This window comes from Camelus dromedarius, chromosome 8 (genome assembly GCF_036321535.1).
Source record: "Camelus dromedarius isolate mCamDro1 chromosome 8, mCamDro1.pat, whole genome shotgun sequence".
Classification (NCBI taxonomy): domain Eukaryota; kingdom Metazoa; phylum Chordata; class Mammalia; order Artiodactyla; family Camelidae; genus Camelus; species Camelus dromedarius.
In genome coordinates this window covers 29,985,593-30,003,561 of record NC_087443.1, presented here as the reverse complement: position 1 = coordinate 30,003,561, position 17,969 = coordinate 29,985,593, and the positions used below count along the sequence as shown (strand labels likewise).

At 40.5% G+C, this 17,969-nt stretch overlaps 1 protein-coding gene across 6 annotated transcripts in view; it reads left to right on the top strand.

Annotated features, from left to right (window-relative positions):
* The window catches only part of KAT6B (lysine acetyltransferase 6B), a 158,716-nt gene that overhangs the window by 127,652 nt on the left and 13,095 nt on the right, over nucleotides 1-17,969 (top strand). The gene's annotated exons all lie outside the window — the stretch shown is intronic.

Genomic DNA, 17,969 nt, shown 5'->3' with positions numbered 1-17,969 from the left:
TAAGGAAATTATTACAATGTTTGTATCTAGAGGTTGCCTCAGGAATATTTTTTATACACATTTGTGTCTTCTGAGTCTACTTTATGAAAATCAGAGTACTGTTTTAAAAAGTGCATAGGATGTTTTTAAAAATTGGTGTGTTTTCTTCTCCTTGTTTATATTATGTTGGATGTATAAATGTAGTGTTAAGGCTGCATTTGGAGAACTGATTCAAAATATCCAGATAACACAAAGGCCAGGTAGGTACCCCATGATAATAATCATTTCTGACCATGTGAAAAACCTGTCACTAGGAACCGTGTGCCTCTTCATTACCAGATTTTAAACTAAAAGAAGGAAAATACAGCAAATCATGTAATCTTTATAAGGTATATCAAATGCAAAGCCAAAATGTAAATATGCTCAAGGAAAACCATGAAGTATGTTGAGTCTAAATCTGTATTATTAGATGTCGAAATATTGAAGTCTGGGTGTGAAATATAATTGTATAACAGTTTGGGGCTAATCTGTATCATTTATTGACATTGAAGGATATTCTTTTTTGAAATATTTTTATTGATTATTTCTGTATTTTCAGATAAAATTTCTAGTTATTAATTCATTACCCTAGTCTTACTATTCTTTTCTAATGTAGTTATCCCACAGGAGACCATCTTACCAGAAGTTCACCTTTTTTATTTTACAGTCCTCGTTGCAATGAGTTCTAAGGGCAAATCCAATCGTCTTACTCTGGAGTTTTTTGTGGCCACTATTCACAAGTTGTTCCTAAATAATACAGTCCCTTCTATGCATAGCAGCCATTCAAGCCTTTGGATAGTAGCTGCATGCCTGCAGAATAAGGCACACTCCTTGGCTTAGCTTCCAGGATCATCCAACAGCTAGTTCCAGCCTGCCTTTCTGGCTTTTTCGTATACTGAGCTCCTTTTCCTCAAATATTTTGAGCAGGTCCCATACTTTGATTCTTTGTCTGTGCAGTTCCTTCCCTGAAATGAAGTGACCCCTTCCTCCTTCTTCAGCTTCTGTCTGTCCAGAATCCTACCCAGTGTGAAGAGCTAGCTCAAGAGCCTCTTCTTTTTGATCCCACCTCCTGGAGTTTCACTCCACTCTCTTCTTGGCTTCATATCTCTGTAGTATAGTACTTAGACCCAGTTCATTCTTTTGTGGAAATTATTCGATGTGTCAAGCTTCCAACTTACTGTAAAGTCCTTGGACACCTTCTTTGTATTCAGTAGCACAGTGCATTCAGTATTCTGCATTAGATATATTTTTATTGATTTGAATTGAATCTATGAACTGATATGGTCACTGCCCATAATAATTTTCTACCTAAAATTAAAAAGGGACCGGTACTTACCAGGTAAAAATGTAAGTCCTGAGGTGGTGGGGAGTATACCTCAGTGGTAGAGCACATGACTGCACAAGGTCCTGGGTTCAATCACCAGTGCCTCCATTAAGCAGGAAGAATAAAAATGCAAGTCTCTAAATACAGTAGCATCTTATTTGTATGGCGTGATCTGGTACTGAGGCCTTCTACTTAAGAGAGCAACTCAGAAACAGGGTCATTCCCTTCAAATGCTGAATCTTTATCTTACTCTTTAAGTGAAAACTGTATTAGAGCCTACTCTGTTTTTTTAAACATGAACTAGGGAACACAGTGGAACCTATCTGGATGGCTCAGGGCCATCGTGATGAATGCCATCCACTAGGGTGCATCCAGGCAGTGCTGTGCTGAAGGTGTTATGTTAGATTTTCTCTTTCATGTCCCCTTGGCATTGCCCTGCACTAGGGCACTGAGTCGGGTAAGGAATATGGTGAATGATCTGAGTGAAGTTGAAAGGCAGTTAGTGCTATTCCTTCACAGAAGAGGAGACCAGAGGAAGGATTACACAGCACTCAGTGAAAATGGGGACTGGTATGAACCCAATAGAAATTCAGTTTAAAACCAAGAAAAGAAAACAATTCCTTTGCCACAGAGGTTTTAAAGAAGATAGAGTAGGCTGCTAGAGAAATTGATAGCATCTCCTTCTTTGGAGTTACTTAAAATAATAGTAGATGATATCTTTCTATAATGATTAGATCCAGTCTTCTACAGAAGGAAGAGATAAACCCCATGACCTCTCATAATCCTTGTCAACCTTACAATTCCGAACTTAGGGCAAAACAGATAACCAGGGTTACAGGTTTTCTAAAATCTGCTGTTTTTCTAAAGGAACCTTTTACTGGTTAGATTTATTTTATTTTTATTTGTACTTGAGCCTGAGGGTCTTTTGATCGGGGGATGTATTTTCAGTAACTCAAAGAAACTTATAAGGCGGGAAATCTTTATTTTGTCTATGATAATTGCTAGTTGGGAAGCTGAAACAAGATACCAGCAGGCAGAGAGCTGTTAGCAGCCCAGCTGCCCACTGCCCACTGGCTCACAGACATGGGTGAAATATGACGTATTGTGTATATAGAAAGAACTGCAAATTCAAAGCTTTTGAACACTGTTCTCCAGGACAGTCAGGGGAGGTGGAATGGTCATCACGGGACCAAATGCTGACCTTGGAATAATGTAGTCTGTGTCTTCCTGAGACAGGTTGTCTGGGATTTGTCAGAGCAGGGCTTCCCAAGAGGTCATCTGCAGAGCTTGGCCAGAGTGACTGAAGGGCTCCAACTCCCAGTCTGCTCATAAACCAACTCACGGGTTTTGTAACTCCGCCCAAAGAGCTCACACTGAACCTGACATTCCTGATCAACACCACCGCAAGGTTTTACTCTGTCCTTCCACATTTCTGCATTTGTAACTCTTTTCTGATAGTGAGAAACCTGACTTCTATTATCCACAGTGTATTTACTTAGGTGCTCAGCCCTGGAATGTACATTAATTAGTTTTAGAACTGCTAACTTAAACCACTGTGTAAAACAAACCTCCTAACTAGAGGTCAATATTTGTATATAGTTCTTTTCAGTTTTACCCTGAGTGTATTTAGTTAAAATACTGTGTTCAAATGTTACTTGGGTGAGTTCTTTTTAATTTTTCCCCCTTCAATGAGGTTTTCTTACTCATTTGAAATACAGTTAGGCTTGTTTCTGTTTGTTTGAAACATTAGATTTTCCTCTATCCTCGTTGCTGTTTTTTTTTTTCTTTTAGTATGTGAAACATTAACATGATTTTCAAAATTGAAACTATATTAAAGGGTACACTCAGAGACGCATCACTCCCCGCCCCCCACCCCCACCCCCAGTTCCCCTTCCCACGGGTCACCTGTCTCGTTAGTTTCTAGTTTGTCCTTCCTATGTTTCTTCCTATGTTCTTCAGATGAGAAAATAGATTTGTATTTTCTAATTTCTCCTGCTTTCTTACACAAAAGTTGGCATACTATAGATAGTCTTTTACATTTTGCTGTTTTACACTTAGCAATATGTCCTGGAAGTCATGCCATTACTACTGCACAGAGAGCTGCTTCTTTCTTTTCTTTTCTTGTTTTAGAGTAAAAGTAGATTTATTCAGAGAGGTACACACTCCATAGACCAAGTATAGGCCACCTCAGAAGGCCAGAGGGGTGGGTGTTTAGTTTACAGTAGAAGTAGGAACACACTCCATTGACAGAGTGTGGTCCATCGCACTCTGGAGATCTGCTTATTTTCTTCTGCAGCTGCAGTTCTCCATTGTGTGGTTGTACACATGTAGTCTCCTAGGTATGGTCATTTAGGTTGTTTACAATATTTCACAATTTTTAAAATGTTGTGGTAAGTAGTGTTGGGCATATTTTGACTGGTACATACTTACCTAGCAGTGACAGTCTGCTACATATACTTTCAGTTACTTAGGACTCTGCTTGTCTGGGCAGTGGCTGGGCAGATAGTGAACTGTCTTTTACACAAGCCTGCAGAGCCAAAACCCCCTGCCTGGGGAGTGGGATACAAAACCCGTCCTCCTCGGCTAACCCAGGAGAGACCCAGGGAAAGCCAGCTGATTCAGCAGTGGGTCACAGAACATAGTGCCAGGTAGTAGTGTAAGAGGCTGGCCTCAGTACTTGTGTGTTTGTGTAAATGCCCTTATCTGAGTCTAAACTAGATAATGGAGGAGGATGAGAAGTCACTTTGCTCATTTTTTTACTTCTTCATTCAACCTTTGTTGATTGGGGCACCCTCGTCTACACTCTGCTAAACACCAGCAACAAAACTGAAGAAGACATAGCTCTTGGTGGTCACAATCACTGACAGGACATCCGTTGCTGGACAGTACATTTCTACAGTATATACTGAGAGCTCATGGCATGAGAAATGGAAGTGAAAACATTTCAGGCTGAGGCAACCAGCATATTCAAAAGAGTGGCCATGTGAGGGAATGTGTTAGATGTTTGGGTAACAACAAAAGAAACTCCAGGATATAGCTCAGTGGTAGAATGCTTGCTTTGCATGCACAAGGTCCTGGGTTCAATCCCCAGTACCTCTGTTTAAAAATAAATAAGTAAATAAATAAATACATAAATAAACCTCATTACCCCCCCCAAAGTAAATAAACAACAAAAAAATCTTTTTAATTAGTGTCTGCTTATTTGTAGACTGATCATAAAGGTTTGTAAGCAGCTTTAATTCTTGGCTTTCTTTATTCGATATTAAAATACTGCGCAGTGTGTCAGGGTTGTCCTTCTCTGGCAGAGCTCACTGTGGGGGAAGCAGGAGTGACTGAGTTAGGCACTCATTTCAGGAAATCCCCTTTGCTGACCCTTCCTATGATCTTACATGTGAGAGATTTTACCTTGGCTTTCATGCGGAATGTGTCCTATTTACGAACTGAGGCTATAATTAGTGTGTGCTGCTAGAAGGTGGGTGCAGGTGACCCAGTTTTGTGCCTGTAAGTTATGAACTTGGTCACGTCACAACCGTAGCTAGCAGTGTCCTGTTTTCTTGTTCTCATTTCTTAAGAATGGTGCACGAACACACACCTGGACTTAAGGAAAATAAGAAATACAATCGACTTTTATGGCAGGATGCTTCTGGGTACAATTTAATATCTGGTTTCTTTCTCTCTGAGAATTAATGGGTTAATTTTCCACGCCTTCATTCTTTCCCCAATCTGGCTCTAATGACAGAGACCTCTTAGCTAGGTACTTGGAGAGTCTGGTCTCAGGCTTGTCTTTCCTTTAGTTTCTTTATAGCTCCTGGCTGATTTCTTGAGGAAGCACCACTTAGATGAGAAGGCATCTTCTCTCTGGTTTCCCACTCCCTGCCTCTCTGCCCTGGTAGGTCCATCAGGCACAATTAGAGAGAAAGTCACGTACTTCATCGCCACCTGGGAGAGAGTGATGTTGAGAGGCTTATCATGTTAACTCTCTCAAAGAGAAAACGTCTTCCCCTGTATCTTAGATGCTAGCAACTAGCTTAAATGTTATGTTATATGATATGTAAATACAAGAATGCATTTCACAGTGCATGGTTTATTGCCCATCGTGGGGGTAGAGTCTTTGTTCTCTGCTCTCATCTCACCTCCTAGAAGAGCCTGGCACTTAATAGGCCCTTATTATTTGTTAAATAAATATTAAATGAATTACCTCAGGAAGGGCTTTCTTAATGTCCTTTCTCTACTCACATGCAATTTTTAGGAAGAAGAATTTTATTTTATTAGAACGTCATTTATCAGGTGTGGTTTGCCTACTTCCAAATGATGGCAGGTGTGCCGGTATTTTTGTTCAAGGCAGCCTCTATCTTAGGATCCTGGAAATTGCATCAGAAAGGAGGTTGCCATTATCTACTGTAAACCTTGGGCAGAGAAATGAGGACTGTGACAGAATTCACATTTACACATATTTGGTTGAAAAGATAATTATCCTTTCCTTACTTTTACAGAGAATTTATTTTTTTCATGCACTTATATTTGAAGGAGAATTCCAACTTTAGTCCTAAGAAACTGTCAAGAAAGCTTGTCTCTGCAGAGCTTTCCCAGCGGCTGTCCTCCCGGGGTGAGCTCAGGCAAGGCAACCATTAAAGAATAATGAGTTATGCTTTTGAAATGGTGCTCGACTCCTTTATTGCCTTTTCTAAGATAGGAGCGCCGCTCCCTCCACCTCCACCGTGACACTTGTTGGAAGACAGGACCAGCAGCTGTATCCTCAGACTTCTGCTGGGTTTTGGAAGACACGTTTTGACCTGTGTGATCAAGTGTAATGATGACACATATTTTAATAGGATTCTAATTTATAATATAATAAGGAAAATGGCTATTTTTCCTTATTTTCTCATTACAATATGTTGCACTAGAGGCCTTTGTCATGACTGTTTTATTACCTTGGCTGAAGTACAATATATTTTAATATGCTAAAGATAACATCAGGGTTGGAAATTGAGCTCTCAGTGATTTATTCACAGGTTGACTTACTGACTGCATTGAAATGAGTTGCAGGAGGCAGTGTAGCTAACGATTTATTTATGTATCTTTTTTAACTAAGCTTGTCATAAATAAGAGCAAATAAATAGCTCTTATAGAATAGTTTGTATTCATTGCTTCAATGAAAACATTGTAAATATGAAACATACGGTCTGCAGTTAACATTTTACGTTACATAGCTGCGAATTTTTTGAAGTTTTGTCATGCAGGTGGATTTTTTTTTTTTTTTTTTTTGGACAAATCTTTTGTCTGTTTGGATTTTTCACATGGACCGGCATTTGCAGTGAGTCATTTTGAAACCCACTACTGGGCAAATTCCATTCTGATAATTAGTATGGGAAAACCTAGCCTTCAACAGTAAATGGAACCTTAGCAACGCCATCACGGGGGCCAGGACTGGTTCACTGCCCAACCCCAAGCCACAAGCACAGTGCCACGCAGGTAGGAGGCGAGCCCACAAAAGGTCTGTTGAGGGAGTGAATAAATGAGTGCCCAGTCCTCTTTGTGTCACTGACAGCATCTCCCTGATTGACCCAACTAGCGTATGGGGGAACTGGGACTTGATCCCAGATCTCTCAGTCTTCGGGTTTTTTTCACTAATTTATCCCTTCGTCCTTTCCTTCAGCAAACATGCTTTACATGGGCTCTGTCAGGGCAATGAGACCATAAGGATAAGGGATCCAGTTCTTGCCCACAAGGAAGTGGACGGTCAGACACAGAGGGTTCATCCAGCCCTGCATGCTGCGTGTGCAGGGTGCCCCGAGGCGCTGTCAAGTGCAGAGGAGGAAATACTTCCGACACTCATTTTTATTTTCCCAGTTAAGATATATGCAGGGGGAGCATTTTTCCATTATTAAACCAAGATCAAGAAAGATGTTGTTCTGACCGGTTGAAATTAGTGCTGTACCTGGTTCGGTTTTGGTTCCGGGAACTATTCCCTGTAAACATATTTTCCAGCTTGTTGTATTATGTTTGAAGTAGAATATTCTAAGATAATAGTTTGATAATGTCCCCTCATGAGGGTATTTCTAAACAATACATTTCAGATGGCTATTAGGTAGTATTTTATGTAATATCAATTTGTTTTGGGTAGAGCAAAAGATTTTCACTTCTAGTTAGGAATCTGATTTTTTTTCTCCCCCATAGATTTGTGGTTAACATATTTTTACTGTAATATTAATGCTATCTTTTCATGTTTACCAGTTTAAAAACCTGTTTTATAACTATGTTGAATCCTGCTTTGAATTAACAACATAAAGGAGCTCCATTTTTCAACGAAATTGTTTAATATTTATAAAGTGCTTAAAAGTAGTTGAGTAGATTAAAAGTAATTCAGTTATGCATCTGTTTGTCCACATTGAAAAAAATATGCAGTGTGATTATATAGTAGAAGGTATTGTCTAAGAAATTGTCTGAAATCTTGAGGAAAATGTAACGCAAGTATTCCTCACTATCTATAATATATTTGCATATGTCCTTTGAGGGTGAGGGGCAAATTGAATCATCATTTAAAATGAAGTAGAGAATTCTTTCTGTAAAAGGGTGTTCCTTTGTTTCAGACTAGACAGCAAGGAGGCAAAAATTCTTAAGGTCTTGTCAAAAAGGCATAGAATTCAACTTAAAGAGGCTCCCACTGGACATTAAATATAATAATAAGATAGCAGTTGCAGTTGATTGAAACTCATCAAATGTATAAATTCACACATTCATGATGGCATTTAAGGACCAACAGAGTTACAGGATGATGAGAACTAGTTTTTAATCTTGCAGACTGGTAAATAAAGCATTTAACTTGCCTTTCCTATAGAAACTATACCACTAGGTAACCAAAATAGTGAATGAGGTGGGAGCATCTTTTTATAAATGTATTCCAGCTCATAAATGAAATGAAATGATAGAATTGTTAGAATTAAAACATCACATTTTGCAATTCCACCAATGAATTAATGAATCTAGGCATTGAACAACAGCAGCGGCCAGCATTGCAAACAAGGGGACAACCAGAATTTATGTGCTTCCTGATCAAGGAACATACTATCACCTGTAGTTTTGCCAGAGGAGCGAACCCAAGTCCAATGAAGCCTCTGGGTCCAGCTGCCATATTGCAGGAACAAATTTGTAGGAAAGAGGAGCAAATTAAACTGCATTGCGTGCATGCAGTCAGCAAAATCCAAACTGGGGAAGAAACTCTATAGTCAGATGGCCACTGTTCATCAACAGATGAATTATAAGGAAAAGAAAGGAGTGGTGGTGGGGAGGGGCCCATATATTAAAAGATATTTAAAAGACATTCCTTCTTTTTTTAATGGACAATACTATACTGTAGTGCTTGGGGGTATTCATGTAATAAAAGTATAAAGAAACACGAGGGGTTACTATTAGTCATGATTGTGTTTACTTATGAGGGAGATAGGAGGGGTGAATGGGACAGGACAAGTGGAAGGTTCTGGGGGATAGCTGACAAGCTTCTATTTCATGATCCTGGTTGATGGTTACAAGGGTGATTGCCTTATAATAATCCATTAAGCTATATATTTACTGTAGTTTTCTGTATCTGTTTTATTTTTGCTTTTTTTGGTTGGTTTTTAAAGAAAGTATTGGTCTTAAAATGGGAGGTCACACCCTATGGCTTAGATTTTTGTAACTCTTAAAACTTTTTTGATTTATTGGTGGCATTATATTAGTGATGTTTTTAAAAGAAAGATACAGTTTTTCACCTTTACTGCTTTAAGATGAAAACATGAGTGCAAGGGTATTTGGTGTGTTGATATCACCTTCATGTCAGACTTTGCAGAATCATTTTTATGTGAAGGAAATGTACTGAAATTTACTAGGATCATATACTCTCCAGTGTTGAGTAGAGTCCATTAGAAAAACTGCATTCCTGTAAATTATGCTTCCACTCTTAAATCTCAAGAAACATAAATGAAGGGTTGCATGTTAGCATCAGTGATAAAATAGAGGATTTGGGCAAGGGATGGCTGTGCAGAATAGGAGTGAACTGCTGAGAAAATATGGAGCAGAGGATAAAGAAGAGACACTGCAGCACTGGAACTTTTTTGTTTTTATCTTTTTTTTTTCCTCCCTCCCTCTATCCCTCCCCTCCGTCTTCCCTGCTTTCCTTCCTTCCTTTTTTTTTTTTTTTTTTTTGATCCAAAATGAAGAAGGTGATACTGGCAGGCACTGTAAGTGTAGGAAATTGCCCTTGCTTCCACCTAGAATGCTGGGAGTTTGGCAGCTCTGATATTTGGGACAGATTTTTAAGCACTAGAAACAGTGTTTGCAGAAGAGAAAAGATGTTAAAAAGTTAGATTTTAAGAAAGGGAAAGAAAAAGGTTAGAATGTCTTAAAAATGTGCTGAAACAAGGTTCTGCTACTTATTTATTGCAAAAACAGGCTTCCTCCTTCTTAAGAAGAAGACAATTCTCTGTTTGTAGATTAGAAGGCCTACCCTGTGGTTTGCACAGTGTTGGAGCTTTTCCCCAAGAATTTAAGGAAGCTAATGAGATTTTTTTTCCTACCAAAGCAGGAGACGCGTCTGAAGACTCTGACAGCCTTCTACCCCTGCAGCTTTTCAGTTGCATCCAGTTAAAAACTTGGAGACCATAATGAATGTTTTTAGAGAGGAACTAAAATGGATGACGCCTGTGTATTTGTTTTAAATGTTGTTTATTTTACCGAATAGATAAATCTTTCTTGAAGAGGAAGATAAATCATCAGTTTTCATGAATAATCTGGAGCATTTCAGAGGATTACTTTGAAGTACCTCCCTGCCAACTTCTCATAAATTAAGCATAAACTTTTTTTGGCCTCATCACACATAATTAAATAGCCGTTGAAGGGTTAAAACCAACTAAAAAGTGATTCTGTTTCTCGATCCCCAGTCTCCTGCAAAATTACAGGAAGTTTCTTTTGGTTCTCAAGCAGGGTAATTACAAGAGACAGTTACATAATTTACAGTTTCAATCTGTTCGTCCATAATCACACACTTCCACCTAGTTGTATATACCCCCACGAGTACCCAAGTTATACTTTGATTTGTAAATGATGATTGCAGTATAATTGATTGCTTGCATGTAACATATTGAATTGATTCTTAAAAAGTGAACTTTAGCTGTTAACATGTCTATTTGAGTTCCTGTTATTTACGTAGTTTGCGGTTCTTGCGCTCAGCAGTTGCATACTACTTAACAAATTAAACTCCCAGAGCTTTTCTCCTTATTAAATTTGGAAAATGGAGTGTCTGTATACAACCTAACCGGAAAAGTGCGTAGAAACACAGTAGGCACTCAGCTTTTGAACACACTGCTAAAGCCATTCCAGCCCTTTAAAGCTGAATGGACATCCTTTGATTAACAGCGACCACAGATTATAAAGGTTTATGGGGATAATAGTAGTATATTGTGGCAAAAGCTGTGCTAATATTAATATGTTGTTACCGAAGTCTCAACTTTAAGTACTGCTGGAATCAGGGAGCCAATTTAAACAGTGGACTTTGAGAAAGGTATCACCCACTCACTGAAGGGGTAATAACTGGCATTTTTTCATACTGCTAATGATGACATTTCATGTTTTTGTGTTTCCAACAGCTAACATCTAACTGTAGCCAATTTGGACTTTAAGATCCCTTTGGGATTAAAGGCTAGATACCTTACCTACATGACACCAAATGCACTGGTAAACCAACCAGTCACTTGATTGAACACCTCATCCCAGCCCAGCTCTCACCCCCCGCCTGCATGTGTGCTGCACATCCGTCAGAGCGGGCTCATCAGTAACCTGAGGGGACACCACCATTTACTGCCAGAGGCTTTTTACCTCGAGTCCTCTTTGAAAGCTCACAAGAGATAAATAACAAATAAGTGAAAAAGGGAAGTTTTTGACTTCTGGAGGCCAGTGGAATAGGGCTGTCTAGATGACCTGAGAACAACGAGAGATAGTTTCTCTGCTGTACATTTTCAACATTAGTTGATCAGTCAGATTCGGTGATAGGCTGTGCTTTGATTTCAGAAAGTTAGCCCAGAGAATGACAGATCCCTTTTAAAATGTACTTTGAAAACAAAAGAAAATACTAGAGAGATTTCTCTTCCCACTTTTTTCTTTCTTCAGTTTTGCTGTATTCTTGTGTTCATTCATCACCAGGATTTGGGATTACAGCATACTTTGTCCTGTTTTTGAAAATGATGGCTGGTAAACACAGACACACACACACACACACGGAGTATTGGGGGAAGTTGTAGGAAAGCAGAGGGAAGGGCAAGCTGCTCTGTAACTGTCTCGTCTCCCACGCTTGGTTCTCAAATCCGTGGCCAGTGTCCACGTTGATTTAAATGCTCCCCCTTTCTGCTGGAGAGGGTTAGACCAGACAACTAGTAGAATAAATTGTCTCAGCTGCCCCCACAGAACCTCACTGGTCAGAAGAAACTCCAGTTTATATTTTTAGTAGTTTATTTAAAGAAGTGTTCAATTGTAACGTTTGATAGGAGAACTGTCTCACAGGTGTATTGTAAATACATAGTTACTTGCTCAGAGTAGATGCTTCATTTGAAGTGAGTGTGTGTTTAATGCCGTGTTCAAAGTCTTGTAGCTTTCCAACAGTAAAATCTTGTTACCAGGATTTTGTAACATAGATATGAAAATTTTACCCAGGTTTCAACTTGGAAGTATTAAATTAGTTTCTGAAATCATTTTTCAGATTGACTCTCCAGTGTGGACTTTTGCCTGTTTCTAAGAGAGGAAATAATTTTTACATGCCAAATTACTTCATCTTAGAAATTGTTCTTTTGGTAAATTTGTTTCTCCTAAGGCCTTCCAGAATTTAAAAGTGGTTTGAACTGTGGAAACTCATAAAAGGTCAAAGAGGAGGGCATTCTTGCAACATGTCTTTCTCATTTGTCACTTCAGAAGCCATGGTACTGGGACTGTATTACCATTACCTAACAAGAAGTGCCTCGGTGACAAATCAGAGCTTTTCTTAGATTTGCAGTGGGCTTCATGAAGAATCTGGTTACTTCCCAAATATATTTAAGGAAAGATATTTTTAAATTCTTGCCTTCCCTGAAGGATTTCAGTTTGGGAATAAGTGATATTGACAAAGAATAGCATTTCTCATTCCCTGATCATTTTATCCTGTCAGAGGTGCTTCATTTTCCTAACAAGAAGATTGAGAGACTGAATCTAGTTCATACATGATTAGAAAGAAAAATTATATCCTTCTAATACATCAGACCAGGACCTTGCAGGTGTGATGACTGGCCATACGTAAACAACTTCTCAGTTAAGTGTTTAAATAAATGAATGTGCCATGAAGTCTATCACAGAGCTCTCTACCAAGTGACCCTCTCCTCCCTGGTCTCAAGTCTTAGATGTCTCTGTTTCCCCCAAGATTCACCTTCTCCTTGAGTGTCTCATTGGGCACCACTGCTACAACCACAGCCCTTTGGGGTGGCAGAAATGGAGAAGTGGCATTGGTATTGCATCCCCATTTAGCATTTTAGCCAAGGTACAGTCCCCAAGACCCTTTGCCAAATATGACCCCTAATACATCTGAGACCAGACTGGCCTGAGATGCAAGAGTTGAGATAGGGTAAGATACAGACATCTGTAGTTTTTTAAGCCCCTGAGTGCTTCTGGTGTGCAGTCAGGGTGGAGAGCCATTGGGATAGACCAGAGGATGGAAAAAGAAGAAATAAAGAGAGAAACTCAGTTAGATTATCAATTATAAAAATGCCACTGACTCATCTTTGGCCTGTGTGTGTCTCACAAGGGTCTGTCTCTGGCCCTGGCTTAGGAAATCCTTCACAGATGTTCACCCTCCTCCATACAAGGGCATCACAGAGGGAGGGGAGCCCCCTTTCCTGCTGCCTGCTGCCCTCTTTGTGAGTTCATTTTTGTATGTTCATATAAACACCTACCTTTCCCTGAGTGAGTGACACACAGAATGACCACCCACTTCAGGAGAGTCCATGCCCACTCACAGAGTCATGGAACTCATCTGGTAAATTCCGGCGTGGTCTGTAGGCTGGAACACACCCAGCAGCAGCAGGGGAGACCTGGCCCAGCCATACATCTTCTCCGGTGGGGATGGGGATAGGGGAACATGGTTCCTCTGCCGGGTAGACTAGGGGAGGGTGGGAGGTGCCCAGGGAGGAAGACCAGTGGCCCCTCTGCATGACTGAGGACAAGCCCAGCACTGGAGCAGTCTGTGGAGGAGCTTGTGGCATCTTTCAGAGGAAGATCTTAAGGAGGGGCTTAGAGAAGCTGACTGGAATGTGACCCGGGGCAGCAGGTGTTCCTTCCCCAAAGACTTGCTCTTTCCATTCGCTGGGTTTCACTGGCTCAGGCCATTTTCCCAGGGACACACTTGGGTCTTCTAGAACATTTGGGTCTTTGTTTCTTCTGTCCTGGGATTGTCCCTGGGTTCTGCTGAAGCCCTCCAGCCATCATTGTTATTGTGGTTGGATGGGCTTGCTGCTTCCTGAGAGTAGTCCTTGAAGTTAAGGACTAAAGGACCAAAGGGAATTCGTGGGGTACAAAGGCAGAATGTGCTTCCTGACCCCCACCATGGCTTCTTCCTTTAATTACATTTATATTTGGGTAGTTAGATGGTGGGGAAGGGGGAGGAGAACTTCTGGCTGAGGCAGTAGAGTCTGTCTCTTCCTTCTGTCCATATTTTCTTTCCTTCCCTTATAGAAGGCTATCTAGTCACCCAAATGACCACCTTGAGATTTTGTTCATTCAATATGTTGAATAATAATTACAGCTAACACTTACATAGGGTTTCTGTAATATGGCAAGCACTTTTCCACATGCTTTGTATTAATTCATTCAATTATTATGACAACCCTAAGTGATAGGTATGATTACTCTCCACATTCTATGGATGGGGGATCTGGAGCACAGAGAGAGTAAATAACTTGCCCAAGGTCACACAGCCGGACATGGTGGACCCTGGCCCCCCTTCCAGGCAGTCTGGCTGTAGGACCCTTGCTCTAAACCAGCCTTTGGTGCCTCTTGTGATCTGTCAGACTGTATTCAGTAAGTGCCTTACTCTTTTAAAATGCTCTTGGCCTTGTTGCCCATCTTTAAAAATTCTTCTCATCTTTTGTTTAATGCAGATGGTCTCAAAATATGGTCCAGGGGTCCCTGGGGATCCCTGAGGCCCTTTCAGGGAGTCTGCAAGGTCATAACTATTTTCACAGTAATGCTAAGATGCTATTTGTCCTTTTCACTCTCATTCTCCCACAAGTGTACAGTGGAGTTGTCAAGAATTTCATGACCTGTGATATCACAACAGATTGAATACCAAAACAGATACTAGAATCCAGCTGTTTTTTCTTAAGCCAGTTGTTGAAGAGCTTTTCAAAAATGTAAAATGATGCCACTCTGCTCACTACTCTTTTTTTTTGTATTTTAAAAAATTATGTTAACACACAATGGGTTTATTGGGGTTTTTTAATGATTAAATATTTGTCAAATTTCTCTCTAAAATTAATATATATAATAACCTTTATAAACAGAAGCTCTTAAATAATTTTTTTAACGTAAAGAGATCCTGAGATCCAAACAAGTTTGAGAATCACTGATTCAATGTATAAACACTTGCTATTCAAGCATGGTTCATAGTGTAGGAACTTGTTAGAAATGCAGAATCTCAGTCCCCACCCCAGACCTACCGAATCAGAATCCAGTTGCAGTAAGAGGTGATTGTTTGCACAGTGAAGGTTGAGAAGCACGGGCATAGGAGCCATGGACAAAGCTGCCCTGCAGCTCAGTGACCCTGGCTGAATTTCAGTCTGCTGGGGCTTTGGAGACTCCTGTCCCCAGTTCTCGGTCACCGAGGATCTAGGTGAGGCCTCCTCACCTGAGAGTCTTCTATTCACTGGCTCTCCTACTGCACAAGGCGGTTTTCACATCCTCATTAAAACCAGCAGCCCCGCAGCATAGTTTATAGCAGTGGTCCTCAAACCTGGGTGCATCAGAATCTCCTGGAGGGCTTGTTAAAGCACAGGCACCGGGCCCTACCTCCAAAGGTTCTGATCACTAGGTCTGAGGATTTGTAGTTCTGACAAGTTCCCAGGTAATGCTGATACCGTTGATCTGCGAGACCACCCTCTGAAAACCACCAGTCTGAAGGAAGTAGACTGAGAAGTCAAGCAACGTTTATTCAAGTTGTTGTGTAATTACCTCAAGCCCATAGAGTAATGGGAGTGATGTCTTAAACGTCCACGTTTTCAAAACCAATCTCTTAAAATACAAAATATCTCAAAAATTCAAAATATCCATTTTTGCTAGGGACACGTTTGTTTCTTTTAATAAATGGAAAGCACTAAGAATTCAGGCAGGTCACAGGTCATGTCCAACACTCCGATTCTCTTAAAACAGTGGGAAGGCTGCGGTTCAGCTTCCCTTCTTTGCTAATTGCAAAATCATCACAAAATTTCAGCGAGGAGACATAAATAGCCTGTCAAGTTCATTTATCACTGTTTAAACTGATAACGTGCCATTCGTCCACTTGGTCACAGAGCTGCTTAACCCCAGAAACCAGCAGCAGATGAGCGTGGACCAGTGAATTTCCGTTCCCAGTCATGAGATACATGGTTAGAGCCATTGGACTTCCTCAGATCGAGAGCTGCCGTAAATCCCTGGCTGGGGTCAGTCCCCAGGCATGCAGACCCAGTGCTGCCTCCTGATACGACTCTTTCAGCAGGGTTTGCTGAGCTAAGCAAGTGTCTGTGAAAGGTGTGCAATCCTTGAAAATTATCTTCCCTTAAAAGCAACTAGTTACCCCAGATTCACATAATCCGGACAGATGAGAGTTAGGAGTAGCTTACTGAAGTTTGCCCTTTTGTCTCTGAGGAGGTTCATTTGGTTTGGCTCCAGGTGGCAGAAGATAAGGTGAGCGGGGGTGAGGGGGGCTGGTTTTGGGAGGACAGTCCTTAGCCACACTACCCCCTTGCTGAAGAACATTATTCCATGCTGGTCCAGTCTACAGTCTTGAAATATTACTGGCTTAAAAGGAAGGAATGTTTCATATTAAGCAAGGGTTAACCTTGCAGTTAATATGCCGAGAGTTCAGTTAATTTGGGAATTTAGGCTGCAAAAACAAATCTTGACCTTGTCTGGATAGTTCCTTCCTTATCCTAATGGATCTGTCTACAGGAAAGCAACTCTCTACCACTTTTTTTCCCTCCCCCTAGGAGAGAGTTAACCATTTCAAACACTAGGGATCAGAACTAGTTAACATGAGAATTGATTATCTTACTACAAGTAGGTCAGCCTTAACCAGGGTGAAGTAAAATTTGGATCCCATGCAGTGCAGCTTAGAAATGTTTGCTTTTTTGCAGACATTGCATTGTTCTTACTTTCCCTTTAAGCAAATACCTTGATAATCTTTTGAATTTAGTGTGTGGTCCATACACTGATAGTCAGACCTCACCTTCCCTTGGGTATATAGGTCCAGTGAAGCAAAAGAGAAAGCCAGCTTCCTCAAGATAGTTACCAAGATAGTCGATGTGAATATGGGGTTTACGGGCCAGTCAGCTTTCAATTACAAGTCTCCAATCACCGATCACCGGGTAAGCGCTGTTCACCGGCACTTCTGGCCCACAGACAATTGAAAGGGAATAATTTCACCAGCGATTAATTATACTGAAACTACTGGGATCTGTCTCTAAACATCACTTTGCTTTCCATCTAAACAGCGAGGTTTCCCCAGGGATAGTTCAGGTTTTCTGAAAGTATCCTGAGTTGAGGAAAGGTGTTAGAGGACCACAGGAATCTATTCACCAGGGGTGTATTGTACTTGTTTCAGATGCCTCAGGATAATAACACCGGCTTCCAAGATAAGTGCTTTTTATTTCCCTGCATCTTAGATCAATTATTTGGAATCTTTTTGGTAAGTTAAATTTAAGAGCTGTAACTTAAACCGCCACATCTCTGTAACCACTCAATAAGTAAATGTTCTTACCAAAAATTCTTCTGTCAGTGGGCTATAAAGTAATTATGATTTGAGGAACCTGGAAAAAGTAGAAGGAAACAAAAGATGGCAAGAAATTCATTATTTAAAACATTCCACGTTATGAAGGTCAGAGTAGTGAAGTGCCACCAGCTACAGCTTTTTTAAGGGAAAGTGCCTGCTGCAGGTAAAATTTAAATTATGTATTACATCAACCTCGCGCACAAGTGGAGCAGAGGTATATGGCACAACTTTTTCTGCTAAACTACTGTATATATGTTAACATATAAGTGATTTCACTTAACTAGTAAGAAATCAGAAATTTATCCTTGGTCATTGTGGTTGTAGAAATGGATTCCATTTAAACCAAAAATTTCTCCTTCAGGAGGAGACTTTGTGGACTTACACATGGCTCTTAGCCTAAGTGTAAGTTCCTTGCACCGGTGTCAGCTCCTTGACGTCTCATGAGTCAGAGAGAGGAGAAGGAAAATCTAACTGCAGGCAATGCAGTGATGCCTTCGGACAGTGGTGGTGTGTGGTCTGTCATGTTGCTGCCCATCATTCCTGAAAACCTGCTTGATGTTTTCTGGTTGGAGTTTTGGTTTGCAGTGTTTTCCCTCCAGCACTTCCTGGCAGGTG